The sequence below is a fragment of the Emydura macquarii genome, unplaced genomic scaffold (genome assembly GCF_026122565.2).
Source record: "Emydura macquarii macquarii isolate MOO-44397 ecotype Brisbane River unplaced genomic scaffold, CSIRO-AGI_Emac_v2 contig_729, whole genome shotgun sequence".
NCBI classification, from domain to species: Eukaryota; Metazoa; Chordata; order Testudines; family Chelidae; genus Emydura; species Emydura macquarii.
Genome location: NW_027130866.1, coordinates 661,209 through 689,063, shown reverse-complemented (window position 1 = coordinate 689,063; position 27,855 = coordinate 661,209). Strand labels below are relative to the sequence as shown.

At 40.1% G+C, this 27,855-nt stretch overlaps 1 protein-coding gene across 5 annotated transcripts in view; it reads left to right on the top strand.

Moving 5' to 3' along the window:
* ATP13A3 (ATPase 13A3) overlaps window positions 1–27,855 on the top strand; it is a 107,383-nt gene that overhangs the window by 2,703 nt on the left and 76,825 nt on the right. For all 5 annotated transcript variants that reach the window (XM_067542820.1, XM_067542817.1, XM_067542821.1 and 2 more), the window contains exon 2: window positions 994–1,037. The gene's annotated coding sequence lies outside the window, so the exon portion shown is untranslated. The remainder of the gene's footprint in view (window positions 1–993; window positions 1,038–27,855) is intronic.

Below are 27,855 nucleotides of genomic sequence, written 5' to 3'. Positions count from 1 at the left end.
ACATTTTCTGTGAAGTCTTGGATATCCAGCAATTTAGACAAAATTTTATTTTAACTCCTATTTTTAACTCCTTCAATCCACTCATTTGCTTCTTTCCCTTCCTTCTCTGTACTGATGTGTGGTAATCACCAGTCAATCACACATTTGCATTATTGATCAACAGCTTTCACATTTTCTACCTTTACATTCAGAAACAATCAAGTGAATTCGGCATTGTGAAAACTGAAAAACAAGATAAGCTAGGTAGCTTTGTACGACCACATTATCAGATACCCTATCCAACTTCCAGAAGTTCCCAAATTCTAGAAAGCCAAGGCCCCTCTCAAGTGACAGCTTTACTTACTGCGTCCCCTCTCTGCCATGAACATTCAGTGATAGTTGGTTAATGCATTAGGCTTGCCTTTCTCATCAGCAGTGGCTCCATCCACATCCCCTCTTTCCTCTAGTCTTCTAGACAGTTCTAAAATTTTTGTTTCCTTATAAGCAAAAGAAGGACCTTGATGTTTTCATCACTTCCTTTTAAGTTCTTAGACTAGTTAGTTTTTATTCATAAATTAGGTTCTAATTTTTGTTTTTATTAAAAAGTTTCCAATATATATATTCATGTAATTACTTTAGAATGTCACAGAAATACTAAAAATGAAAAAGAAAAATCCTCTGAAAAAATCCACTGCTGGATTTTTAACATTGCTACTCCTAATAGTAAGTTCTATGCTTAGTCATTGTAGGATCAGACCATCTGATCATAGTTACCCAAGTTTAATGTTTTAATTGTTTTTCCTTGTGGTTTATTAAAATATGATTATATTTTGAATGCTGAGAAGTCTGGTCCAGTTGAATAATTCTAGAAAAACTAGCTGTGAACACATTTATCACTTCATATCGGCAGAGTTATATAGTGTTTAGCCTCATAACTTTCTTTGTTTGCCAGTGCAACTAAAATAGTAAGTTTCAACTATTTTAGCTCCCCTCCCCTTTTTTATTTTTTTGCAGGGGACTCAGCTGCTGGATCTAGTCTGCACTGCATTTTCAGACAGGTTAGCTATGCTTTTCTGTGAACAACTAAATTTGAAAGCATTGCTGCTTTTCTTCAATTACCTTTTTGAATAAAGTTGACTTTTCTAAAACATTGCCTTCTCTAGGTTAGAAGATGAGATTGTTTTTTAACTTGTGAAAAACAGCTGGCCACATCTGTTTTACTCTTTTTTAACTTGTTGAAGGGTTAGATACTGTAAGTTGCCATTACTTATTGCTGCTGCTGTTCTGCATATATAGGTTTTTACTTTTTTCTTCTCTTTGGGTTTATCTGCACTTGACTTTTTTACCTTGAGTGAGCCCTGAGATAAAGCACACACTTCTGTAACAAGGAATAAATGTTTGGGGACTTTTCAGGGTAGCTTTCACAACTAGTGTGTTTACTATCCTTAGTTAATTGGCAATCAATCCACTTGAGAGGTTTTTTTTTTTGTTGTTTTTTAAAGTCTAGTGTAGACACATTCTTCAAGAACTGAAAAGTAGTATTTCACTTGTGAACTTCATTTGGTTTAACTTCTTATTCTCTGCTGATAATTCTGTAGTCAGCTAGGGTCATCTCTCCCTTCCTTCCCTCCTCCTCTATTCCTTTTGACAAACATGGATGTTTCTGATTGTTAAGGTGGCTTGCTGGTGTATAATAGATGTCTAGCATTTTGCACAGTATCAGGCCTGGTCTACACTAGAAAATTAGGTCGGTTTAACTACATTGGTTAGGGATGTGAAAAAGCCACAGCCTGGAGCAGTGTAGTTAAGCCCACCTAAGTCCCGATGTAGACAGTACTAGGCCAATGGAAGAATTCTTCTGGTGAGCTAGCTTCCGCCTTTTGTGGAGGTGGATTATCTACTCCAATGGGAGAATCCTTCCCGTGGGTGTAGGTAGCGGCTACATTGAAGCAGCTATGCCACTGTAGTGTTTTAAGTGTAGAGAAGCCCTCAGTGTAATCACCTGCTTGATGGAACTCTGCAGCAATTTAACAGCATACAGCAATGCCACCCAGCAGTTTAGGGCAGCAAGTGAAAAATACTGTACTAACAACAATACTGAGCGCTTCACAAAAGTGGATAAGCACTACTGTAGCTGTTTTAGAGGGGGATCTAAGTTACAGAGAGGTTAAATGACTTGCCCAAGGTCATACAGCAAGCGGTAGATCCCAGAGAAGAACCAAGGTCTTCTCTCAGACCAATGCCGTGTCTTCTGGCCCCTGCTGCCTCCTATTACTTGTATACTGCCAACTGTATGTGAGGTGCTTTAAAAATAGGTAAGAGAACATAGACGCTTGTCTCAGTGAACTAAACAGTCTAGCTAGATAATGCACAAACATAAGAATGGTGGGGTGAGAAGTGACAAAAGCAGTATGGTTTAGAGGTCTGCTCAGGCCTAATTTTATAACCTAACCCAGCCGCCGACCCGAACTTGACCCAAGAGTGAGTTTTTTTTTCAGAACCTACAGGACCCAAACCTGTGTCAGCGCTGCTGCTGCCTCCTCTGTGGGGCTTTGCTTGGCAGGGGCTTTCTGCTCCCTGTGCCTGTGATCCATCTCTGGTTACCTCCTGCTCTTGGGGTCATCCTGATGGTTGCTGTTTGCCCTGCTTCTGTCAGATGCTTCTGCTCTGCAGAGCTGTGTGTGGTGTGGAGTGAGAAGTGGTGTGACTCATTGGCATGCTCACTCCACAGCGCATGCCACACACAGCGAGGTGGGTGGCAGTTGGCAGGCCGGGGGCACACAGCTGCTGCTGTGCCAACCCTGAGCAGTAGGAGGTTATCAGAGATGACTCACGGAAGCCTGAGAGGGTCAGGTTATTTTCAGATCTGACCTGAGGCTAGTATGGTGAAACAGGGAAGTTTAGCATACGACTTGTCTGGGATTTTAATATTCAATAGCAATTGCAGGGGAAACTTTAGGAAGGCAGAATGTAGTTACTGAAATAGGAATTTGATTAGCATATTAGAGCTAGCATTTCTAAAATTCCACTGGATCTGGACCTCACTTTTTCTTCTTAAAGAGAGCACCTCCAGCAAGACAATTCCTCCAATCACCTGGCTTGGTCACCAGCGTTTCAAGTATGAACCAGGGCACACAGCCAACACAGTGCTGAAAAAGCCAAAGATATTGAATTGTTTATTTTCCTATCCAGTCATAAGTGTTCCAGCTCCTGCTGTTCTGGAAATTGTTTATGGGAAATGTCACTTTCCATTTACACCCTTTTCTCCACTCTACTTCCATACTAACTCATACTTCTCATCCATTTCTAGTTAGCAACAAGGGTGATACCGTGTTCGGCATCTGTTATAGACTACCAGACCAGGAGGATGAGATAGACGAGGGTTTCTTCAGACAATTGGTGAAAGTTTCCAGATCACAGGACCTGGTTCTCATGGGGGACTTCAATCACCCTGATATCTGCTGGAAGAGCGATACAGCAGAGCACAATCCAAGAAGTTTTTGGAGAGTGTTGCGGAGAACTTCCTAGTTCAAATGCTGGAGGAACTTATCAGTGGCCGTGCTCCTCTTGACCTGCTGCTCACAAACAGGGAAGAATTGAAAGGGGAAGTAGAAATGGGTGGCAACCTAGGGAGCAGTGACTATGAGATGGCGGAGTTCAGGATCCTGACAAAAGGAGAACAGGAGGATAAGGACTCTGGACTTCAGAAAAGCAGACTTTGACTCCTTCAGGGATCTGATGGGATGATTCCCTGGGAGGCTAATATGAGGGGGAATGGAATCAAAGAGAACTGGCTGTATTTTAAAGAAACCTTATTGAGGGCGCAGGAACAAACCATCCCAATGTGCAGAAAGAGTAACAAATATGGCAGGCGACCAGATTGGCTTAACAAAGAAGTCTTCAGTGAGCTTAAACACTAAAAAGAAGCTTACAAGAAGTGGAAGCTTGGTTAAATAACTTATAAAAATACTGCTCGAGCATCAGGGGTGAAATCAGGAAGGCCAAAGCACAACTGGAGTTGCAGCTAGCAAAAGACATGAAGGGTAACAAGGGTTTCTACAGGTATGTTAGCAACAAGAAGGTCAGGGAAAGTGGGCCTCTTACTGAATGGGGGAGGCAACCTAATGACAGATGATGTGGAAAAAGCTGAAGTACTCAATACTTTTTTTGCCTCTGTCTTCACAGACAAGGTCAGCTCCCAGACTACTGCACTGGGCAGCACAGAATGGGGAGGAGGTGAGCAGCCCTCAGTGCTGAAGGAACAGGTTCAGGACTATTTAGAAAGGCTGGACATGCACAAGTCCATGGGGCCAGATGCAATGCATCCGAGGTTGCTGAGGGATTTGGCTGATGTGATTGCAGAGCCATTGGCTATTATCTTTGAAAACTCTTGGCGATTGGGGGAGGTCCCAGATGATTGGAAAAAGGCAAATACAGTGCCCATCTTCAAAAAAGGGAAGGAAGAGGATCTGGGGAACTACAGACTGGTCAGCCTCAACTCAGTCCCCTGAAAAATCATGGAGCAGGTCTTCAAGGAATCCATTTTGAGGCACTTGGAGGAGAGGAAGGTGATCAGGAACAGTCAGCATGGATTCACCAAGGGCAAGTCACGCCTGACCAACCTGACTGCCTTCTATGATGAGAGGACCGGCTCTGTGGATGTGGGGAAAGCGATGGACGTGATATACCTTGACTTTAGCAAAGTTTTTGATACGGTCTCTCACAGTATTCTTACCAGCAAGTTAAAGAAGCATGATGAATGGTTGGATGAATTGACTATAAGATGGATAGAAAGCTGGCTAGGTCATCAGGCTCAACAGGTATTGATCAACAGCTCGATATCTAGTTGGCAGCTGGTAACAAGCGGAGTGCCCCAGGGGTTGGTGCTGGGGCTGGTTTTGTTCAACATCTTCATTAACGATCTGGAGGGATGGGGTGGATTGCACCCTCAACAAGTGTGCAGATGACACTAAACTGGGGGAAGTGGTAGGTACACTGGAGGGCAGGGATAGAATACAGAATGACTTAGACAAATTAGAGGATTGGGCCAAAGAAATCTGATGAGGTTCAACAAGGACAAGTGCAGAGCAGAAGAATCCCATGCAGTGCTACAGACTGGGGACCGACTGCTAGGCAGCAGTATGGCAGAAAAAGACCTGGGGATTACAGTGGACAAGAAGCTGGATATGAGTCAACCATGTGTCTTTGTTTCCAAGAAGGCTAATGGCATATTGGGCTGTATTAGTAGGAGCATTGCCAGCAGATTGATGGAAGTGATTATTCCCCTCTATTCAGCACTGGAGAGGTCTCATTTGGAGTACTTTGTCCAGTTTTGGGCCCCCTACTACAGAAAGGATGTGAACAAATTGGAAAGAGTCCAGCGGAGGGCTGGAGCACATGACTTAGGAGAGGCTGAGAAGTTATATTTTACACTTTTGCTTGGCTAAAGTTCATTTTAGGAAGTTGACATACACTGTTACCACTAGAAGCACTGAATTCAACTGTGCCTTAACAGATCTAAAGAAAACCCAGGGGGAAGTGTTCTAAAGCTTTGTTTACTAAGGCTTGGTCTATGCTGCAGTGTTAGGTTGACATAAAATAGCTTTTGTTGACCTAATTATGTCAGTTTACACACTACAGCCTTGCTCCTGCCGATGTAAGTGCCCTACTACGCTACATAATTCCACCTCCCCGAGAGGTGTAGGGTGTATGTTGGTGTAATTAGGATGACATAGTGTCTGTGTGAATGCTGTGGGTTATTTACAGGGACTGATGGCTCTCATTCTTGTCAATTTCATGGCTCTAGCATGGAGCCCTGAAATTTAAGAAGAAAGCAGGGTGGGTGGGAGGCTCCAGCTAGAGCCTGGATGCTGCCCACCAGGCTCCTGCTTTCTCACTCACTGTTGGGGGCTTGGGAGCTGCCTGGGCTCCCTGTGCCCAGCCAGGTGGTTCCTGGATGCTGAGGCTCCCCATTCCCCACTGGGAGCCCAGCTGCACCAAGGCTGCCCACCAGGAGCCCGACTACCCTGAGGCTCCCAGCGCCCTGCTGGGAGGTCTTTGGGCAGCTACCGTGCTCCTGGTGGGAAGCAGGGAGCCAGGAGCCTGGGAACAGCCTGGCTCCTAGTGGGGAGCTGTGTGCGGAGTTGAGCGCCCAGGCTCTCAGCCCTCCACACTGCCCCTCTTAAGTTGGTGAAAGCACTCTTGTTAAGGATGTGCTCCTCTGACAGAAGGGCAGTTGGATGTGAACCACTGCAGTAATTACTGTGGTGGCTCTAAGTTGACCTAACATAGGTTGACTTCAGTTTTTAGTGTAGACATGCCATGATTTCAATCTGTTTGTCTCTTTGTTAGAGAAAAATAAGAAAAATACATTCTTGAATACACTGTAAAGGGAGGCACTTCTTAAAGCAAAAGCAATTTCCCTGAAATCAAAAGTTTCAGGAAGAATTTTCTAAAGATTTACTTTCATTTCCATGATTAGGTTTGATTCCTTTCCGACATCCCACCCCAACACACACATTATGAAGCTACTGCTTAAGTATACACTACACTCTTTAAAGCAGTCTGAGGCCACAATCATGCAAACATGAACTACACCCAGCAGTCAATTAAGTATGCGTGTACAGGCATACCTACACTACAGTCACTACAGCGACATAGGTATGGAGCTGCAGCTGTGCTGTTGTAGTGCGGTAGTGTAGATGCTTTCTACATTGATGGAAGGGGTTTTTATGTTGATGTAGTTAATCCATCTCTCTGAGAGATGATAGGTTGACGGAAGATTTCTTCCATTGACCTAGCTGTGTCCACTCCTGTGGTCAGGTCAACCTAACTGCAGTGCTCAGGTCTCAAAATAGGTAGGTTGATCTAATTTTTAAGCATAGACTGGACCTAAGTATTTTGAGGATCAGGGCCTTATCTTGTGCTCTCTTTGGGACAGTGACTGTCTTTTGCTACAGATGTGTGTGGTGGCTAGTACGACCGGTCCTTGAGATGGTTTAGGCCTTTTGGCAGTACTGTGGTACAAATAAGTATGCTATATATTCTTCCACTCTTGAAAATAAGGCATACAATTTAAATAGTGCATGAATCTATATATGCACTTGGCATGGTAGGTCTTAAAAGTTTAAATAACCCTCCTTCCTTCCCCCCCCCCCCCCAACTGCCCTCCCCCCCAAAAAAAACCTGATTGATTTTGTAGCTCATTACCTCATAGTCTTTCCTAGATAATTGTTAGTCTAAATGTTTAAAATTGTACGCTCAAGTGTTTCCTGTTTCACGTTGTTGTACAGTAAGATAAAAATAAAAAGAGTTTCATTGAGGAAACGCTACTTCCTTTATTACGTAACTTACATGTCAGAGAATAAGGTTCAGTAGATGCTAGTCCATGGTTATATTTTGCTCGCAACTCTGAAATAGCCCAGTCCCTAACTGAAACTCAACTCCAGCCTTTTACCACAGGAGAGGAAAGATAACATTTAGTAACAGAGTGTACATGACTCAGCAGCTGGGGGGAATTATGAAAATGACTTGAATAAAAAGGCACAGATTTTTAAAGGTAGGTAGGTGTTGCTGGACTCAGCATTGTAATACCAAACTGATTTAGGAACCTAAAACTCATTTTCAAGGGTTTTAGGCACTTAGGAGTCTAAATCCCATTGTTGATGAAATTTAGACTCCTAAGTGCCTAAATCCCTTAGGAAAATGAAATTTAGGTTCCCAAATCATTTTGGCATTGGGACCTGAGTGCAGCAATGTTGAAATAGCTTTAAAAATCTGGATCAAAGCATTATGTACAGAATTCCTCTCCTCCACTGTTTTAATATAAACTTGGGTTCAGAATATGTTTTTGGCAGTTACTCTTGTTACTTCGATTCATTCACTTATTTTAAAACTGTTTGCATGACTCTTAATTCTTTTTCCCTTTGAACCTTCCTTCTCTACATACAAAAAGATCACAATTTGTCAGTGGCTGCATGACTCTGAAAAAATAGATGTTTTCTCAGTGTTTTTTTTAAGAACACAGATTACTGTATCAGAAAAGCATGACGTTTTTATCTTTTATGGAATGAGTATAAATTGAGAGAGGATGTTCTGACTTGGAACATTCTCTTCTGCAAGTGTCCCCAGAAGAACCATTTCCCTCCTTTCTGCAGGTGTCTTATTTTTTATTAGTCTCCATTTATGGTAGGATCAAAAGGCATTACAGATAAGTGTTAGGTTAATGATTACCATGTTGTTTTAAAATTGGATGGAATAATATATGGTATTCTGGTGAATCTTTATTTTTTGTGATTTGTTTGGTAAAATAACCAAAAACAATGAATTAATTGATCGGATTGTTATTTTAAAAAAATGCACAAGCTAGACGTGTCTTATTTCTTACCTTATCTTGGTTCAGGAGGATCATATGCACTCAGTTTGAATACCGGAAAAGAAGGTTTAAGCAGATTACTGTTACGTTGCTTGCTTGTCTGCCTTTTTTTGAATACTGCTTGCTGTCATTGTATTGTTAAGCATTTTTCTTTCAATGGAAATTAACCTTTTCCTTGATCTAAATTGAAAACTTAAGGTCTGACTTCCTAATGGGTGTTCAAGCACTTTGACTTGAACAGAATCTATGGGTGCTGAAAATCAAGCTCATAATACCCTGTTACTGGCAGGTGTATTGCTATTGAAATGATTGTGGTGACAGAAATTCAGTATTATTGCTGTACAACAGTCAAGCAGGTGGGAAAAATGAGTTTCAGGAGGGACAGGGGAACTTCATATTTAGAAAAAACAAGAAAGATAGATGGATTTTTTAAAATCTCTGTATCATTTTAATGTTTCCCCAATGTGAAAGTCATGTTCTAAATTGGACTTTACAGTATTTTGGAAATAGGAGTCTGATTTTTGTTAAAAGGTGGAGGATAGCTTCTGCTTACTTAAGTGTATTACCAAACAAAATTCAATGATTGGATACAGCCTAGCACAGGGATCTAATTTGAGACATTTGGATTAGAGGTGGCCAGACCTCTTAGGTACAGGTCACACCATGAGGGAATTCTTCTTGTTGGCTGTCTAGCAAACCAAGGCTAAGTCTAAACTTTTGATTAGGGATGTATTGGTTTTTTTTTTTTTGTACCAAAAGAGTTGTCATAGAATCAGAGTTGAAAGGGACCTCAGGAGGTCATCTAGTCCAGCCCCCTGCTCGAAGCAGGACTAACCTCAGCTAAATAATCCCAGCGAGGGTTTTGTCAAGCCGCAGCTTAAAAACCTCTAAAGATGGAGGTGAGTGTGTGAGAGAGACAGAGAGAGACGGTGTGTGTGCACCAGCCAAGCAGCAGCAGCCTTGCAAGCACAATGTGATCCTGGAAAAAGCTAGAGAGCGAACCTTGGGGCTGTAAGCTAAAAAACTGCTACTTTTGTTTTCGTTTCCTCCTGTGTTCCGCGAACCAGTACTTTGTATGTTCCTTGTAAACAAACAAGATTGCATCAAAGAAAATTCATCAATTTCTACTGCCAATTGCAACATCCCAAGGCCTCAAGGACTTCAACCAGCCGCTTGGGTCAAAAAGGGAGAACGTTACTTAACTTCTGAAGTAAATCCAGGTTTGTGGAACTATTCTGAATGACTCGAAAGCAGCTAGATTGACCATGGCTTGAACCTTGACAGGAATGTAGTGGCACGGAGGGTAAATTTCAGGACGGCGAGTTCTATTGGGAAGTGTGTGGGCGCAAGCTCGCCCACAGCTGAAGGCCCCATCCTCAGCCTCCGGGGAGGAGCTACTGGGTCCGGGACTCAACTAAGTATGGGGGACAACAAATGAAAAAACAGGAACGGGTGTGGGGTCAAAGAGTCAAATGTAGCAAATCTGAAGGTGACACCAAACAGAGAACCCCAGACATCGCCGATTGCTCCGTAAAGGTGCCTAGGGAGTCAGACGCAGCCCAGAGGAACTCTGCCCGGATCATGAATGGACAGAGGAAGGGAAATAGGCCCCATGGTTGCAGAGCAACTCCACAGCCAACATCCTGTCCCTGGTGTTACAGATGGTAACTTTGGCTAGCACCAGGAGGAGGTTGACGAGGTGGTCTCACCACTTTGTGGGGCCATGAATGAGGTATGCATACATCAGAAGTGCAGCCAGGACCTTAGGAGCAGGTTCTAATCAGGGTTCTCTTGCTGTCCCTGTCAGAAACTTGCAATATGAACATGTACAAGTTACCTTTTCCTCAGTTTCCCCATCTGTGAAACGAGGCTATTACACCCTCCTCCCCCCCACGGGGCTGTTGTGAGGCTAAATTATATGGTCATAGCCACATAAATTTTTGAGGTAAGTAAATCCCCTTCAGCAGCAATCTCTCAGCTAATTTATACACTGGTGTTTCAGTGGCTTTTTTACATAGTTGGCTTATATTTAAAGTTTAACGTAGTGATGGTGAAAGACAAAGGGAGTAGCTTCAGCTAACAAGCACATAAATTGTGTATAACTTAAGTTAATAAGTTTGTATAGGTTTTTTTAATTCCTAACATTCAATAAAATAACGGTTTACAGATGTTAAAAATGAGAAGTTATCACTGATTCCCTTAATGCATTTTATTTGTATTGAGGGCCTAGTGTGCTAGGCACATAGCGAAAAGACAGCTCCTGCCACAAAGAGTTTACAGTCTTAATTAAGGTGAACATGCCCCACTATTCATGGTATTGAGTTATCTTTCAGATACTTAAGTTTAGATTACCTTGGTTTGAGTAGGTAAAACATTCTTTTAATGGCAAATTTAAGACGATTTACTAAGGTTAAAAACTTGTTTTCAGGATTCCAGAACAGAAAAATAGTGCATGTTTAAAATCACAATCAACACTATACAGTAAAACCTATTACAGATACTGTAATCTGTGAAAAAATTTCTTTTACTCATCTCTCAGATTTGAATGCTGTTGTGTGGCTGTGTATTATAGTACCATGACTTCATCATTTAGAGAATATACATTACATTTACTAGTACTGAAATATTATACAGAACATATAGGAAACCATGTTCTTTCCTCCCGTTGGAGTTTATGATCTAAATGTCAACAGCAAAACTACAGTTATCAATTATTGTTCCTGATGGTTTATATGGACTCTTCAATTTATTTGCCAGTTTGAAACCTTATTAATTCATGCTGGGTCCTCTGATGGGTGCAGATTAGTGAGGCTTTACTGTATTTTAACAAAACTAGCGCACCTCCCTAAATTCCTGAAAAATCTGAGCTATGGAGATCTTTATTTCTAAGAGTGACATCACAAGTACCCTAGAAAAGAGAACACAAACATGGGAGGGAGGATTAAATCTCCCCTGGTACCAGTAAATGTATACAAACTGTTTTAAAACTTCTGTCAGTTCCTGGGTGCATACTTCTTTGAGAGGTCATCTTTTCCTGCCTTCAGTATATAGATGGCTAAGGAAGGTTTGGGGTTGCTGCACCCTCTAGACTTTTTAAAAAAACAAAACATTTTTGAGCCATTTGGTTGGGTTATTTTGTTGAAACTAATGTGAATCCATTGGTTTCCCTTCAGATTTATACCAGAGTAACTGAGCTCAGAATCTGTCCAATGAGTAAACTTCAGGTTCTCAAAATGATAGACTGTGATCGACGACAGCTTGTACACTGACAGTGACTTGCTATTATAAACACAATGACAAACTAGACATCTCTGAAATAATCACTAGCATAATTCTGTTTTCTTTTCAGGATTGAAAATAAACCTCCCCAAATATCTAATCCCATTACTTGATGTTATCTACATCTTTTACACTGTCTGCACTTGTCATCATTGTGTTACGTAATTCATGATCTAAATTGCCCCAGACTTTGAACACACTTCCTGTATAAGTCTAACAAGTCAGTCCATTTGTTTTATAGACTTGTATTAATCTAACAAGTCAGTTCATTTGTTTTTATCAGTATTCTTTCAACTGATTCCAGTTACTAGTTTATCTTTTCATTTGTGGGATCAGATGAGTATGTCTAAAAATGAAGTATTTCTGCATCACTTCTACTTTTTTTTTTGTTTAGTTGACTGTATAATAAAAACCCAACTCCTGCACTCCAAACAATAAAATATGTTGATGTATGTCAGTTTATAAAATAAACTGTGTTACAATGGAATAATTCTTTCAGACCATTGCATTTGGTAATTGTGATGGTTCTTTACTGGGATAGAGAAATCAAGATGTCTATGGTTCACATATCTCAAGATCTCATGGAAGTGCTAATTTTGTCTCAAATCTTATTGGACTACAGCACTAATTAATGTTTTTAAAACAGTGCCAGTGTACTTTAGAAACTTACAAACCAGTTTTATTTTTAGCAGTGTCTTTGGTTTACCTTATAGGGTACCTCTACACAGCAGTTAAACACCTGTGGCTGCCTTGAGTCAGCTGTTTCAGGCTCACAGGGCTCAGGTTGCAGGGCAGTAAAATTGCTCTGTAGATATTTGGGGTTGGGCTGCAGCCTGGGCTCTGGGATTTCCTCACCCTCTCCCCTCCATAGTGTCCCAGAGCTCTGGCTTCAGTAGAGCCCAGACATCTACACAGCAGTTTTCAGCCCTGCAGCATGAGCTCTGTGAGCCTCAGTCAGCTGACCTGAGCCAGCTGCGGCCATGCTATGGGTCTTTTATTCCACTACAGATGTGTATCCTATGGTGGTTTCAACACAAGATTGGTTCCATAGTACAGACTAAGAGATCACTGGCTGGTGTTTGTTGTAATGATTGCTGCCAGTGACCCAAGGTTTCTCATGTGATTGCTTTCTTAGTATTTGATATTAACTAGCTGCCACTTGTGATATTTTCATTCTACAGCATGGGTGCCCGGTAGAGGGCATAGATGGCTTTCTTTCTCATCACTTCTTGTAAACAAAAAGGTATACATTCTTGGAAATGATTTGTAAGATTGACTCAAAAAGACTTGAGTCAGACTTTGTGGTTAGTCTATGCACAGGTTACCAAATAATAGTACACTGGGTGAGTAGTACATACAGAGATAGATATCCCTTCAGGGAGATTTTATCTTAAATTTCTTGATGCCTCAACAATGGATACAGTTGTGAGCACAACTTATTGAAGGCAGTTGGTGACATTTGTTACAAATGCTATGAGACAAGGACCACAACTATTGGAATTTTCAGAATGTATTTTTTTCAATAGATGTTTGTCTTTGTTGCAGAAAAAGGGGCAAGGACAGCCAGCGTCTTATTTATTCTGGAAAGACTCTCCTGGCTGATACTAAGGTGGATGTAAATCTTCACATTCTGACTACTGATGCCATAGATGGACCATATAGCAGTGGTTGGGTACTTAGCATTTACTTTGGAAACATTGTCACCTGCCCTAGCCTATGGAAAGTGGTAGGGGTGGTGCTGGAGGGGGGTGTGCATGCATGTGCGTGTAATTTTGTAGTATTCCCTACTCTCTGGAAACTGGAAGTTATTTTTAGATTATTTTTAATAATGACTTGTGTGGCTGTGATACTACTGTTGATCTGCAACTAGTTGGTCTAAAATTTTTGTTTTATCAAGATAATTTTAAATTAAACATTCGCTTGGAAGTACGTCACTTAGTATATTACCTAGTGACATTTTCTTAAAAATCCTTTTACAGTCAGTTGTGTATTTTCAGTTTTCCTGCTTTATACTAAACTTAATTTTAAAGCTAGAAAATTAACAGCCTTTCTAAATATTGGGGACACGTCTTTCAAAAAGACAGTTGCTCTCTTGTATGCAGTGTTGTTATAGACATGTTGATCCCAGAGTATTAGAGAGACAAGTTGGGTGAGGTAATAACTTTTATTGGACTAACTTTCGTTGGGAAGAGAGACAAGCTTTCGAGCTTACACGGAGTTCTTCTACTTCTGACCTGGAGAAGAGCTCTGTGTGAACTCTAAGGCTTGTCTCTCACCAACAGAAGTTGGTCCAATAAAAGATATTACCTCACCCACCTTATCTCTCTAATTGCTCTCTTGCACGTAAGAGCACCAATATTTAAATAAGTAAAATAGCTTCCAACATGAGTTTATGTATATATTCCAGTGGAAGCATGTAGATACAAATAGGGGCTAAAGTACTTCACTTTGAATGGCCCCTTAGAATATGTGCTAACTACTTATGTGAAACTGTTTGATCTTGTATTTAGCTGTGACACTTTGAGTGCACCTGGGTGCTGCCCAAGGCTCCCTAATCCCTCCTGGGAGCTACCCTGAGACTCCTAGTTTCCCACTCCCTGCTTAGAGCCAGGTTGTGCCCGCCGAGCTCCCTTCATGGCTACCCTCCCCACCAGGAGCATGGCTGGCTCTCCCCCCACCCCATGGCTCTTGGGTTCCCACTTGGTGACTGCCATGCTCCCGGTGGGGTGCCGAGAGCCCAGGGGGCAGCCCAGCTCCTGGGGAGCTGTGCACAGAGCTGAGAGCACTGACTCTCAGCTCTTTGCTGCCCCTCTTATGTCAGTGGAAGATTCTTGGTGAGGACACGCACCACTGACAGAAGAAGGGCAGAGCGGAGATGAACCCTGCAGTAATTACCACGGTGGCGTAAGTTGACCTAACATAGGTCGACTTACATTTTTAGTGTAGAGATGCCCTCAGTAGTTTAGCTTGACATGCAAATGAGGGTATGGCTATAGACCATTAAGGCATAGTCTGATTTTTGAACTGGTACCTTGAGCTTGTTTTGACATCTAGGAAGGAGGCTTTTCACCACTAGATCGTTGGTGTGAATCCAGACTAGGTCAATGGCAAGCAAAAATTAAAATTAACTGATTATCTTAAATTAATTTCCTAGTAGATCATTTCATACAAAAACTAAAAGCATCACTGTCACAAATGGTATCTTGTTGGCTCTCTGAGATGAATGGGCATGAAAACTTCTCAGTATATCATAGGTTCATAAATTCTTAGGGTTTAAGGCCAGAAGATCATTTAGTCTGACATTCTGTATATCACAGGCCGTTACATTTCATCCAGTTACCTCTGTATTGAGCCTATTAACTAGTGTTTGGCTGAGTCATATCGTCCAGAAAGACAGAGATGGAGAATCTACTGCTCAGTGGTTAATCACCCTTGCAGTTAAAAACTTCTTGTGCCTTATTTCCAGTTTGAATTTGTCTGGCTTCAGCTTTCAGCCATTGGTTCTTGTTATGCCTTTCTCTGCTAGATTAAAGAGTTTTTCAGAACCCAGTGTTTTCTCCCCCTGAAAGTACTTAGACATGGTAATCAAGCCATCTCTAAGTCTCACTGTAAGGCATTTTCCTCCAGTCCTTTCATCATTTTTGTCACTCTTCTTTTCACCCACTCTAATTTTTCAGCAATGTGTTTAAAATGTGGACAAATGAACTCTACGCAGCATTCTATTATTGGTCTCACCAATGCTGCATACACAGGTGAAATCATCTCCGTTCCTGCTTACTACTCCTCTGTACATCCAAAGATTGCACGAGCCCTTTTAGCCACCTCATTGTTCTAGTAGCTCATGTTCTGTTGTGTTTTCACAATAACCCTTCTTTCAGGTTTTTCAGGTATGCTTGACATGATCTATTTTCCATAAAACCACGTTGACTGGCATTAATTATACTCCTGTCCTTTAATTCTTTATTAATTGAATCCCATATAATCTTTTATAATTTGTCCTGGCTTGATGGCAAGCTAACTTGCCAGTAGTTCCAGGGTCATCCTACTTGCCCTTTTAGAATATTGAGTTTTTAGAACATTAGCACCCTTCCAGTCTTCTGGAATTTTGCTGGTATTCCAAGATTTATTAAAAACGATTACCAGTGATCTAGACCTCTCTTTTGCCAGCTCCTTTAGGGTCCACGGATGCCGGTTATCCATGCCTGCTGATTTAAAAATGTTTATTCCTAGTAGATTAGTCTAACTTCCTTGGTTACTAATGGACTGGAAAATACTTCATCATTCTGCTTCTTTCCGAATACAGAACAGAAATATTTATTGAATAGTTGTACCTTTTTTTGCATCGTTATTAACAATTTTATATCTCCATTTAGTAATGGGCCTATATCTTTGCTATGATTTCTTAATATACTCTTATTACCTGTCAGTAATGTTTAAGTTGGATAACTTACACAGCTGAACTACAAATTTAATACTTGTTTTGTTCTGTAAAAATAACATTAAAAAAAAAAGTCAGATTGGTACAAACCCAGTTCTGTAGTTTTAAAATTAGGAACATATGAAGCTGGCAAGCCCAGATGTGCATTAGAGGAGAGGAAAAAGCTTGACATCTCTCTGCTGACTTAGTCACTTATCAAAGATAACCATTACAATTTTTAATTGTACAGTTGCAATTTAAGAAACATAAGCTCCACTGGCAAAGCAAGCAGTGCTCATAGGCTCTACAAGTTAAAAAAAACTGGGGAGGAGGGGGATTGTGTGTGTGTGTGTGTGTGTGTGTGTGTGTGTTTTTTTTTTTTAAACAGCTCCAGGAAAGTTACAGGAAAAACCGTCTTTACTGCATAGTTAAGAAATCACAATCAAAGTGCAAAGGTTAACGCTGATCCCATGACACACTTCATACCTGATAGTAGAGAATAATGCATTTAATAGGGAAGAGAGGAATAGAAAAGACTACATATCTCCATGCAGTTGTCAGTCCCAGGATATTAGAGACAAGGTTGGTGAGGTAATATCTTTAATGGACCAACTACTGTGGGTAAGAGAGCTTTCGTCAAGCTCGAAAGCTTGTCTCACCAGCAGAAGTTGGTCCAGTAATAAATATTACCTTTACATATGAGCATTTGGGAACAATCTAACTTTAGGAATTTCTTAGTTTTGATTTCTCAAACACAGATTAGTGTTAGTGTGTGACTCTGCAATTTAAAATAGTAAAAATCTTGAGAGTTCAAGAAGTGCCGTTGATAATTAGATACTTCATCAGTTGATATTGATAAAATGCTTCTTGTTTTTTCCCAAGCTTCTTTTCTAACAAATGTTATCAAGTTATTATTAGTTACAGTTATAGCTAACAGTGAAACTATTTGAAACTGAAATATGCAGTCAGATACACTAGAAATGGGTTTTGGAATACAGTATTATTTATAGAACTTTGTTTAGTTATACTGATGTGTATGGTTTTGAATGTAATATAGGATATAACATTATCTTTCTTGGATGTAGCATGTATTTTCACTACAAACATAGCAATCTCTATTGCGGCCTACAGAAAAGTGTAATTATACAAAGAATATACTTTACAAATATAAACACAGTTTTGGTTTGGTGTATGTTGGATACAATGGTCTTCCTTAAGCCTAAGCACAGAAACAAAAGCCTGCATTATAACAGAAAGCCCAAGATGGGAAATGATAAAATGGGTATTGAGTAGAGGGCTTTGTTAAAACTTAGCTGGTGTACTTGTAAAATTTCCATGTATTCATTAAACTCTTAGGTCATTCTTATTGTTAAGGGTTGGTTAGTTGACTAAAGCGTTAAGCTTTGTTTGCTGTTACACATTATAATCCTAACTCCTTTCAAAATGTAGCTGGAAGATCCTGAATTTGAATAGTTCTTATAAATTGTATGCCTTATCCAAATACTTATTCTACATTATGGGAATAACTAATGATATTTAAGGGTGTTTATCTAAAGAAGAAACACTGCAGAATTGTAAATGGCAACATCCTTAAATTTCTATAAAGAGGCATTACTCAGTTTAGAAGTGTCTTTCTATGAGTCCCTTTTGCCCTCTTTATTTTAATTTAATTATTTGCTCTGGAACTTGTAACAAAAATCAAGATGTTAAAAACAATCTTTTTTGTAAGAGCTAATGCGCAGTTAAAAAAAATATTTTATTTTAAGTTTATAATGCTATGGACTGACTTTGCACCTTTTGGCACTAGAAGAGCATGTTACTTCTGAAGATGAAACATCACAGTAATTTCAGCTTCTTGTGATAAGTATAATGGACATGGGGAGAAGATGACCTCTAGTCCTAGATCTGAAGTTTCTTGAACATATAAACCAGCAACACCTTTCTCATACAGTACAGTGGACATCCATTGATACTGACCCTGTGGAAATAGCATTGGTGATCAACTCTACTTCAAGTCAAAGCAAAAATTCTAGGTTAGACATTTGTACTAAAGGAGTGTTGCTTGGAGAAGGTTTGAGAAGGGTGGAGGGAGGTTTTTGAAACAGCTTTTCTTTTGGGATGTCTTAGGCAAGGGCTGTGCGGAAATTGACGGGTCCAATAAGAGAGTGGCTACAAAGCCAAGGGGCATGTGGAATCCAGGTTTCAGTGCATGCCTTTCTTTTATATACTTCAGTATTGAGGTCTTACCATATGCAGTTTGGAGTTCATATATGACTGTCATATAATCAAGCCTCCTTAGTTTAAAAGAGAAAAAAGATTTTAAATTAGCTGTAGGCTCTGACAGCTATTTCAAAGTCATTTAATGGAGAAGTTCAAAAATAGGCTTCTTTTTATTTGGAAAAGATGCTGTATGGTTCTTATGCAATATAGTTTCATAAGACTGTGTTTGTAAATATTTCTATAGTCTGTCTGTCCTTTGGTCCTTATGTTTTTTCCTTTCACTCTTCCATGATTCTGTTGTGTAATAATTTTTAATAATTATAACTTGATAAAGGTTTTGTTTTATGTACCCAATTCTCCATCTGTCCTGCATGTAGAATGCCCACTGGAATTCTGTGTCTTCAGCAGGTGCAGGATCAGGCAGTAATTGCTGATAAGACTTCTTTTCTTTTTCTTTCTTTCATGAAAATTAAAATTTCAATGGAGATTAAAAGGAATAGTCACAAGAGTGAAATGCCTGCAAGTAGCTTGGAAACTATTTAAAAGCACCATAATAGCAACTCAAACCAAATGTATACCTCAAATTAAAAAAAAACCCCAAAACAGTAAGAGGACCAAAAAAATGCCACCATGACTAAACAGAGTAAAAGAGACAGTTAGAAGCAAAAAGACATCCTTTAAAAATTGGAAGTCAAATCCTACTGCGGAAAATAGAAAGAGCATAAACTATGCCAAGTGAAGTATAAAAGGATAATCAGGCAGTCCAAAAAAGTTCCAGAGGGTTAGCCATGTTAGTCTGTATACAGCAAAAACAACGAGAGTTCTGTAGCACTTTAAAGACTAACAAACTTAATTTCAGCAGGCATAAGCTTTCGTGAAAGTGTCCTTTCAAGGCAAAATGGTCAATTAACACTTCTACAGTCATAGGACAAAGAAGGGTTGTTACGTTACAGATTGTTCTAACCCTAAAATAACTATAAAAAAACCCTGATGACTACCATGCAGCACAAAAACAAGAAGTGGAACCGACTACAACTCCGTAACTGCAGAACATCACTTTCAACCATGACGCTGGGACGCAGCACATGGACGCTACTTTACATTCTATCAATATCAAGACTATCCCTAAGCAGAGCTGAATTATCTGGTCTCTCCAAGAGACTTTCTAGAGGAAGTTGTTTCTGTCCTTGAGGAAACTGGCCCTTTGTGTGGTGAGTGGTTTGAGGATGGTTTCTATGAGTCTGATATTTCTTCAGTAAGGCCAGGTTTATGCCAAAAAGTTATATCCAGCTAAGTCACTTGGGTGTGAAAAAGCCAACCTAACCCCTCGGTGTAGACAGTGCTAGATCAATGGAAGAATTCTTCTTTTGACCTAGCTACCACTTCTCAGGGAGGTAAATTAAGAACCCCATCTGTTGTTGTAGTGAGCGTCTACACTCAAGTACTGCAGCTGTGCAGTGTATCTTGGGAAGCATATAGTAAGTCAAGGGTTGGCAGTCTTAACAAAGGGCCATGCCCAATCTTACCCCCACCCCTCTCCAAGTGCCGGCGGCTGTGTTGGGGGCGGTCTGGAGCCCCCTTCCGGTGGCTGTGTTGGTGGCGGGGGCCAATTTAAATTCCTGGGTGAATTGTGGTGTGGGATCTTCTTTGAGTTCTTTATGGTTGGTGGTGTCGAAGAGTTGTTAGTTGGCGTCATGAACATAGTTGTCACAGCTGAGGACCATGATGATGATCTTTGTGTGCTGTCTTGATCAGTGTGTGGTGGTTGGATTTCTGGGCTGTCCCGCTGTCCGCTTGGTAATGGAGAGGTTCTGGTGGCTGTGATGTTTAAGGATTTCACAGTTGATTTTTTTTTTTTTTTTTTTTTTTTCCTGACGCAGTCAATGTAATGATCAAGTGTGTGGTTTTGTCCGCTGTGGGGTGTTCAGTCAATGGTTCTTTTTTTCTTAGGACTGTTGGTGGGGACATGGTAGTTGTGGGTGGTGGTGTCTTTGTTGTGAAGGATTTTCGCAGACAGGCAAATCCAGGAAAAATGTGAACACCAGGACTTGTATATGGCCTTCTTTGATATGACCAAAGCCTTCGACTCTGTCAACTGTGGGGCTTTGTGGAAAATCACATCAAAGTTTGGCTTGTCCACTATTTTAAGACTCCTGCATGACCGGATTACTGCCTCCATCCTGGGCAGTGGCTCTATCCCTGAGCCCTTTGTCATCCGAACTGGTGTAAAGCAAGGCTGTATACTGGCACCTACTCTCTTCTCCATTTTCCTAGCAGCTCTGAAAACACTAATCCAAAATGGTCTGCCATGGGGCATTGGCATCTAATATCGGACTGATGGCAACCTCTTCAACCTCTCTTGCCTCTGTACCAGAACTCAAGTAACATAGGCAACAATAACTGAATTTCGGTACACAGATGATTGTGCTGTAGTTACACACTCAAAGGAGGATCTATAAACAGCCCTTAACTGCTTCTCAGAAGCTTACAAAAGCTTAGGGCTAACGCTGACTATCGACAAAACAAAAGTTCTCCACCAGTCTGCTCGCAATCAATCATCAGACCCAGCAAGAAAGATCTATATTGATAGAGAAGAACTGGAAAGTTTAGAACATTTTTCCTGCCTTGGCAGCCATCTCTCTGAGGGCAATCATTAGACATTGAGATTCAGCACAGAATCCACTGTGCCAGCTCTGCCTTTGGCAGACTGTCTCGCTAGGTGTTCAATAACCACAACAACAGAACACACGCTAGACTTTTAGTTTATAAAAGTGGTAATTCCAAGTCTCCTCTACAGCTGTGAGACTGGGGTGACCTACAGAAAACACCTGGAAAACCAGCACCTTCTTCGGAAGATCTTCAACATAAAGTGGGAGGATCGTTGCACTAATGTTCGTGTTCACATGGAGGCCAATATCTTCAGTGTTGAGGCCCTGATTATCCAGCACCAACTGAGGTGGAACGGGCACTGTGTGCATGCCTAATGCACGCCTATTAAAACAATTGCTGTACGCCCAACTCACCAAAGGAGAAAGGAAACGGGGAGGCCAAAAGAAATGCTTCAAAAACACACTCAAGATAAACATCAAGAGATGTGCTATCGACACCGCACACTGGGAGACAGTAGCCAAGATAGGGCTAACTGATGAAGATTTGTCAGAGAAGGAAAGGCCACTTTTGAGGAAAATCATCTTGCCCTGGTTTCAAAAAAACGAGAGAAAAGAAAGTATAGACAACTGTCATGCAGGAATTGTGGCCCTACCCTGCCTTCCTACACCATCTTCAGCGTCTGCCAATGAGTCTGCGGCTTAAGGATCCTCCTCAGTCAACAGAAGACCCATGTAAAATAAAACCAGTGAAAGAGATCATCCTCGACCTGAGGGATCACTGCCGCCAACATTGTGAAGGGATTCTTTTGAGGTAGATTTGGTGAAAGAATTCTTCTACTTCTCCATATATTAATTATGGTATCGGGTTCTGTGGTGGGACTCTGCTTAGGGATAGTCTTGATAAGATGATGATAGAATGTAAAGTAGTGTCCATGTGCTGGATCCCAGTGTCATGGTTGGAGGTGATGTTCTGCGGTTATGGAGTTGTAGTTGGTTCCACTTCTTGTTTTTGTGCTGCCTGGCAGTCATCAGGGTTTTTTATAGTTATTTTAGGGTTAGAACAATCTGTAACCTAACAACCCTTCTTTGTCCTATGACTGTAGAGGTGTTAATTGTCCACTTTGCCTTGAATGGTCTCTTGCAACATGTGTTAACTCCTTATTTGTTCCATCTTGTATTTAGCTGTGAGATGCTGATTATCTTTCTCAGACCTGAAGAAAGAGCTTTGCGTAAGCTCAAAAACTTGTCTCTTTTACCCACAAAAGTTGGTCCAATAAAAGATATTATCTCACCCACCTTGTCTCTCTTGACTATAGTAAGGCAAGTGGTGTTCTGTGACCCCTGCTTTTCTTGCTGATGAGAATTCTCCTTGTTATATTGTACTCTGCCTGTCTGTTATATCCACCTATTGTTTCTTATTCTTAGATTTAAGTAGGTAGACTGTAATTACATACATTCAGTTAGGGAACCAAATTAATGCCCGTACTGTTTGGTGTTCCTTTAGAATAGATTATGATTAGTAACTTGACTTTTTATATGTTTTATGTGCACTTCCAGTAAGCACAGAGTCCTTTAAGACCATGCTGGTTTATTTCTGACTCATAAGGAAGAGTGGTGTTCATAATTTCAAAAGGTTACAAAGCAGTTTTTGCAGCACCTTTGAGATCTCTCTTGCCACGCATTGATCAAGCCAACTCCTGTTTACCTTACTACAAGGTCTAATGGGTTTTTAATCTGGTGTGCCATGGCATTGATTAACTTTTTTTATAACATTTTTGTGGAGCAAAGATAGCCCACTCTATCAATGATGCGGTTTTTTTATGTCTTGTATTGTGTGCTTACTCATATAAAAATGTTGAGCTCAAAGCTGCTCACTGTAAATACAAGGAAGGGTTTGGTCAGAAGCATAATATCCTATATGTGTGTAGCCATACAGATAACATCAGGGCTCATGCATGCACATGAAACTATGTCCTAGGAGCCTCGTCAGCTGTTGTAGTGGTTTGAATAGAATGAGCTGTACCAACAGTCTGATGGCTGGAGGCATATCCTCTAAACAAATCCAATTAAAGTTTTTCAATTGTCCCCCCCACACACCAAAAAACAAAACAAAAAAATCCCCCAAACTCAAGCAGTGCCAAATTTTCTGTGATATTTTAATCTTTTGATAACGCAGTTTGAAAAGCCCTTGGAGACTTTTTTAGATTTTAGACAAAATAGTTCATTGGCAGGACTTCCCTTGTAGATAGGGTCTCAGTTATTAAGAACTGCATCGTGGAACTCCTAACAAAAGCATTTGGAGAGGACGGGTGATAGACTACTGCTGGTAAGGGAAACTTTTTGTTACTTAAATGCTGTTCTGAAGATCTGAGAAGTGGTTGAACAAAGGATGTTTGATTTAACTTTTTTTTTCCCACCACTAAACTAAGAAAAAAAAAATACTTATGTAATTAAAACAGACTAAGACGGGGGTGGTATTGGAGGATCTACTGAAAGTAGACCTTTAACTACCAAGTTTTTACATGGCAAAACACTTAAAACAAGCAAACAAAACCTCCTCTCTCCCCTCCAACACATATTAGTGACCTTTGTTGTCATCTTAGAAATTAGTGTGGTAAACATCCAGGCACAGGGGATATATCTTCAAAACTTCATTCCTTCCTCTTGTGTGGAGATATCCTTCCCAAGTTTAGGAGTTCTCTCATTTTCTCCTAACATTCTGCAGTTTTCAGCTAGCTTGATTTTTTTCCCGTTCTTTAACTTACGGCAACTGCTCATGCTTTCAACAGAAACTTTTTTTTAGGTGTACTCATACCTGTGGCACATGTCCAGCATTGTTGACTTAAAATCCTTTCCTTACAAAATTGTTACAAATATTCTCTACAAATTGTACAAATTCTTAGGAAATTGATTTCAAAATTAAAGAAAATAGGCTAATAATGGTTCTCAAATATCACAATTTCTAAATGAGTAAAAAACTGTTTTTAAGATGTGTAATTTTTTATATTTTTGTTGTCTAGTTTTAAAATATGCCACTTTATTACTTAAATTCTAGCAAGTCTTATCAAATGTTCTCTTCAAATAGTTGTGCAGTTAAGTAATATAAACCTTTGTTTTACTGTTTGAATATTTATAGCTTTCCAATATCTTATAAATTGCCGTACGGGTCGGTGACCTTTCAATAGTCCGTCTACAGTCAAGGTTGGAGACTGATGCTTCAGAAGAAGGCGTCACCTCCCCCCCCTTCCCCCTCCCCGTAATTCTCGTAATTTTACCATTCTCTGCCATGCAAGAACTTTCTTCCTGTTGGTAATTATTTTTTGTCCTGGAGAATGATTACTAGGCCTTTTCTTAATTCATGTAACTGCAGATGTCATTTATATACTGCCTAATCCTTTTAAAAATTGTACTACTCTATTTGCCTCCATGTTCCTAAGCAGTGTATTTCAAAAGCTGATTATGTGCTGCACAGTCATTGTTTACTTCTTTCTTTCAAATGTGTTGCCTTTCATTTTCAAGTGCTCCTTTAATAAAGGGACAGCTTAAGCAAGGGTGTGCAAATATCCTTTTTTATACCATTCGTAATATATTTTCTCTTACTCGTCTTCTTTCCAAACTTTATTAATTCCACTGTCTTTTAATCTTTGCATGAAAGATTCCCTTTCCAATATTTCATGGCTCTTCTGTTTACACATTCCATTTCTGCTGACTCTCTTAAGATGAGGTGACCAAAACTGGACTCGCTATTCCAGGAGAAGAGGGTATCTTTGACTTACATAATGGCTTATTTTCTGTATTATTATATTAAACATTTTGACTGTTACTCACCATTCAGCTGTCCCATGATACCTATGTTTATCTCCTGAGGATGCAATTAATTTGGGACCCATTTGGGTATACCAGTAATTTAAATGGTTTCTTCCAATTAGCATTGCTTTGTGCTTTTCTGTGTTGAATTCCATGTTGCCCATTTGTCTAGTTTTGATGGATGTTTTCAATCTGTGCCCATTGCAGTGGTGACTTAAGTGAACAAAAATTACATAAGCATACAAGAAATCAGAAGGATTGTATTTTCAATCTCTTCCTGCATTTTTGGGAGTTTTTTTTGTTCCTTTCCATACTTACGTTAGTATGACTTCTCACTTTCCTTTACTGCTGTTCTTGGATTGCTGTTGGGGGTGGAGGTATGCAGGAGGAAAGGCAAAAAGAGATTCAAAAAAAGGTACAAGACCTTTGGGGAGATCTAGAATCATCCTGATGTCTGGAGTTCGACAGCTGTGGGTCAGCTGTTGAGACAATCCAGTCCTCTGCTCCTACCACTCTTGTTCTTGCCATGGTAGTGCTTGGATTCTGTGGTGATGGGGGCCATATTGACATCTAGATAACTGTAACCAGGCTTGAATTAGGCTGGTATACAGCAGTATGGCCTACCACCGCTTCTCTCCAGCTTCTTTGTTCTTCACAATCTCAACTTTCATTTACAAATAAAATATAAAAAAAAGACACTAAGCGTGAATGAAGCTTTGCTCCACCAGTTACACAGTTCACATTTCCAATGTCTGTTAAGCTTGCCTCCAACAATAGCTCTGAGAGGGCTGAGTTGCTGCATTTCTCTCAAAAGGAATTAAATCAATGTGAGTGATACTTTAGAGTGGGACTCTGAGGGAGCCAGCCCCCACTGAATTTCAATGCACGTTGGCTGCCTAACTCCCTTATACTTACTTGACAATTCCAGCCTTACAGATCAGGATTGTTAAATATTTCTCTGCTCATTTCAAAATGTGAGGAAGGAGAGGAAGGATCACATTATGCAGATCAGCATAAACTATGGACTTTTTGATTGAGTGGTTGGGTTGTCTCCCTGCAAACGAGAAGGAGCTAAGGCCACAGAGACCAGCCCAGGAAAGCCTGTACTGTATTGCTGAGGCACTTGACTAAACTCTCCTCAGGGAGAGGAGAGCAGAGCCTAGGGTGCATGTAGGAGTCAATAATTTGAATTATTGCACAGTCTGAGTGGTATCAAATGGGCAGAATTAATTTTGTCAGCAGATATTGAAAGAGTGCCACTATTTCTCTCTTCCACTTCCCTCCCAAATCCCATCCCTGGCTTGTAATTACCAGGGTTAGTCAGAAAAGTGATCCTTCATGTAGCTGAAGCTTTGCCTATTAGGAATTGGATTAAGTATTGGACAGAAAGTTAGGGATAGCATGTGGAGCATTGCGTGATACGTACTTGTTGAATGTGTTGCTGAGGAAATGAGCCTATTATATGAAAAATTGTCGGCTCTATCAATATGAATATAATTGGTCCTTCTGGAGTGCCTCAAAGTAGTCCCTAATTTTGACTAACATATTCCCAACCCCACTATTCAATCCCTCCTCTGTGTGTTAGAACATCACTGATTGTAATAATGAGGTTGAGGTACCTCCGGGTTTATTAGTCTCAATGCTGACAATTGGTTTTTTCTAACATTTTCCTTCTAACTCTGAAACGATCATGGATTAAAACCAATCTATAGCTCTAATCCTGTAGTCACCGAAGTTCCTTAATAGTCTTTTATTCAGTGATTTACAGTTTACTGATCACCCTGCTATCCTGGTGAATCACAGATAAAAGCAAATGTTAGTTATACGTCAGATTAGAATAAAAGAAATGACGGACAGATTTTTTTCCTAGCTTTCTTCCTGTGCATAACCATTGTTTTAAATGAAGTTGCTCAGGATGTAAATTGGGGCAAAATTTTTTCATTTGGATTCCACTCTTTCATGTGTTGATAGATTAATGATCCACCAAAGTGAAGTAAAATGGGCAACATCAGCACAGAAAAGTGTAAGTTAATGGTGACTAGAAGGAATTAATTAAAATACTCATGCACCCTGATGGGTTCCAAAGTACTTGCCATCTCTCAGGAATCTTTGGTTTGGCAAATGTACAAGAGTCAAGTCCATGAACAGATAGGTAGATTATAAACCCAGAAGGGACCACTGATCATCTAGTGTGATCTCCTGCATAACACAGGAGTAGGATTTCCTTGAATTATTTCCTGTTTGAACTAGAACATATCTTTTAGAAAAAAATCCAGTCTTGATTTAAAAATTACCAATGATGACGAATCCACCACAACCATTGATAAATTGATCCAATGGCTAAGTACCATCAATCTTAAACATTTGCATCCTATTTCCAGTCTGAATTTGTTTAGCTTCAACTTCCAGTCACTGGATCTTGTTATATCTGTGTCTGCTAGATTGAAGAGCCCATTATCAAATATTTGTTCCCCAAGTAGGTATTTATAAAGATGTGAAGTCACCCATAACCTTTTTGTTCAACTGACTAAATATATAGATTGAGCTCTTTGAATCTATTTTAAGGCATGTTTTCTAATCCTTTAATCTTTCTCTTGGCTTTTCGCTGAACCCTCTCCACTTTGTCAACATCCTTCTTGAATTGTGGACACTAGAAGTGGGCATAGTATTCCAGCAGTGGGTGCACCTGTCCCTAATACAGAAGTAATAGAACCTCCTTTCTTCTGCTTGATATTCCCATATTTATGCATCCAAGAAGTGCATTAACCCTTTCGGCCACAGCATCGCATTGGGAGCTCATGTTCAGCTGATTATCCACTATAATCCCCAGATCATTGATAAAAGTGTTAAATAGCATAGGCTAAGAGCTGAACCTTCTGGAACCCCACTAGAGACACACCAGATGATGATTCCTTGTTTATAATTGCATTTTTGGACTTGTCAGGTAGCTGGTTTATAATCCATTTAATGTGTTGAATTTGTATCATTTTAGGTTTTCAATCAAAATGTTGTGCAGTACAAAGTCAAATTCCTTACAGAAGTCTCAGTATATTATGTCAGCAATATATGAACTAGTGCCTTATTTTAGTGTTACTTTGAATGACTTAACTGAATGTACAGGCCTTGTTCTTTGCCCTAGTTTTAGACCTTTAAAAGGCTTTTGATAGATA